Source organism: Notamacropus eugenii, chromosome 3 (assembly GCF_028372415.1).
Source record: "Notamacropus eugenii isolate mMacEug1 chromosome 3, mMacEug1.pri_v2, whole genome shotgun sequence".
Classification (NCBI taxonomy): Eukaryota; Metazoa; Chordata; class Mammalia; order Diprotodontia; family Macropodidae; genus Notamacropus; species Notamacropus eugenii.
The window spans coordinates 264,322,152-264,325,051 of record NC_092874.1 but is presented as its reverse complement, the minus strand read 5'-3'; the positions used below and the strand labels follow the sequence as shown (position 1 = coordinate 264,325,051).

The window sequence follows — 2,900 nt, the reverse complement described above, 5'->3', positions numbered from 1 at the left end:
GTTCATTTTGAGATATTACTGACTTGCGATTTTAGCCCAGTGATCATGGCTTCTGGAAACATTCATTCTGCTGCAAAAAGTCATCATATTCTCATAACAATAAAAATTGTGAAAAGTTGCCTATTGATAAGCCCTAGCCTATTGACATTGCACCATATTTGACCACTGATTGACCCGCTTATATACCAGAAAGGTATTATATACCCAATGACACTTTTAGTCAGTTTCATTTAAGAAATGTGTGTTAAGTTTTCTTTATCATAATTTTGCCAAAGTTCATCTAATCATTGTATACAAAGTTAGCAAACGTTTCTAATCTCAATGACACTCTGGTAGATGAATGGGAAAGGGGATTGAAGTATGGACTACATGATGAGGGACTGCCCCTTAGATCCCACTCCTACTTGGTGAATATGCTTTGTGATAGATAAAATACAAGGGCAGAGATTCAAAGGCCTGTGCTCATGATTAGGTTGTTCACTCTGTCATATATCTGTGTCACTTGGGACTGAAGGACAAGAGAGCTTCACACTTGCATGTTTGTAAGTAATAAACTGTCTGATGTGATACTTAGGTGCTTCTTTTCCTTCTAATACCTTGGCCATGGGCTTCACACAAAATTTAACACTGTACTTGGAATATATTACTTCATTTAGAATATCTATCGTTTTTACTTTTTTCTTTGTTTTTTTCTTTTAAAATAATATGAATAACAGCTAAAATTTCTAAATCACTTTAAGATTTTCAAAATGCTTTACAGATATTTTTTCACTTAATCCTAGCAACAGCTATATTTGCTAGGTGTTATTTTTTTCATGGTAACATTAATATTTAATTAAGGCATTCAATTTAATTAAGGCATGCTTTTGCACATACAGAACTGCAACAGTTCATCATAGAGTATTAAGAATTTTTCCCAAATAATGCATATGTACATGTGTAGCATGTTTCTTCAAAGAACTACAAAAATATAGAAGTTCAAGTATACTTATTTTACTGAAAACAAAATGAAACAAAAAATAGGCATCATCGTTAAAAGACGTCCAAAATATTGAGAAACAGATTAAAGATCTCATCCTGTGATTCATTACGGTATTCCAATATTCAATGATGTCACTTTTCTACGTAATTCCCTGAGGTTATAATATAAATTTGAAAAGTCCTAGCCCTTTTTGCTGAAATAATACCTTCTTTTCTGCTTTTGTTACTTGTGATTTGATTTGGCTTTTGGTTTCACTGCTATATTATATATGATATAAAAGTCAGCAGATTGAAATGGGTAGCATCATGTACACAATGTGCTATCACTAATACTTTTAGAATCAAACAATTGTTTCTCAAACATTTTGAGCTAACAGATGTTTGTCTAGTAGTAATAAATGGATTTTCTTCAACTGAATACATCTAGTGCTACCATTCATATTGCGTATTAACTTTAATATCAATGCCTTAAACAAAAAAAATTACTTAAAAAGTAAACTTCAAGGCTATGTTTAAATAAGTAGATGCACAGATTTTCTTTTTGTGTACTTCTATTTGCCACAACAGAAACTGACTTAAACCATTCAAAACACAGAACAGGTAGTAAGCCTAAGGTTCATACAGAATTGACTTGCAAATGGATCAGAACAAAAATCTCTAGAAAAATGAACCAAAATACTGCTTGTGAGGGGTAAATAAAGAATATAACTGATTTTCTCCATTCCAGATACATTTATAGTTATAAATGTTATAATCGAGAACTGAATGTTATGTTATATGCCATGTAGAAGGCGACTGAGAATTCTGTTTATTAAGTTTGTAATCATCTAGCTGTCCTACATTTGTTCCTTTTGTTGGAATTATGCCATTCTCTATTTCTCTCTGTTGTGATGGAGCTGTGACTCCTGAACGCAGATATGAGGAGTTCACTGTGGAATGATGACTAACATCTACTTTAACTAAAACTTTATAATACAGTAAATAAAATGCTGGCGTTATTATGCCTTCTATCAACATGATCACCACAGCTGTCCACCAGCCTGTTCCCCAGTCTGCTCTATAATAGAGATTCTTACATCTAATGTTTGTACTCTCAGGTTCAAAACAGAGTTCTTGTTTTGCTAAGACAGAAACCACTTTGTTGAGGTTCTCTCTCTTCGTGTCTGTACATTTTACTATTTGTTCTATATCTTTGTCCACTTCTTTTAAGAAATTCCCGCAGCCTCGTTTGAAACCAGAAGATGTGAGTTAGGGAATATCTCTTGCACTTCTGGAGTACACCAGGCAGCTGAAGGACGTGAAGTCTGTTGTCCTTTGGGAGAGGAATGTGTTTCAGTCAGTACACTTAATCTTTTTACTGGAATTTTAGCAGACCTAAGTGCAAAAAAGTCTTGATCGCTGATGAGATTATTAACCCTCTTGATATCTGCTACTGAACAACAATACTGAAGAGCTATTGCATTTGAAGTATCACTTTCCTGTATATCTTTTGTTAGGAATACGATATCATCCAGTCTATCTCTTGATGTACTTCTGACTTTTTCTCTTCCTCTTGGTCGAAGTTCATACACTTTAGCATCTTCTTCAAAGATATCAGTGTCTGTATTATTTCCAAATGAATATATTTGGTTGCTCACCACAGACTGAGTTACTGGAAATTGAAAATTGCGAGTCTGATTTCTCCCTACCATAACCTCAAAATCTCTTGTTCACCTGCTGAAACTTAACCTGGCGTCTGAGTTCGTTCACTCCAAAGCACTTGCGGTCTCGTTGATGTGGATGGTCGCTCTAACGAAGTAGATCTCAATCCATGCATATCTGGACATTAGGGTCTATAACTGCTCACTATTTTTACATGTCACACTGGTTAGCTGGAACTTCCCCTCCAGCATTGGGGGGCGGTGGCTGCAGAGCCTGTT

At 34.8% G+C, this 2,900-nt stretch overlaps 1 pseudogene; it reads right to left on the bottom strand.

The window, feature by feature from the left end:
- Positions 1-1,749: 1,749 nt before the first annotated feature.
- Positions 1,750-2,672, bottom strand: LOC140531518 (lysM and putative peptidoglycan-binding domain-containing protein 3 pseudogene; annotated as a pseudogene).
- Between the last annotated feature and the right edge of the window lie 228 nt (positions 2,673-2,900).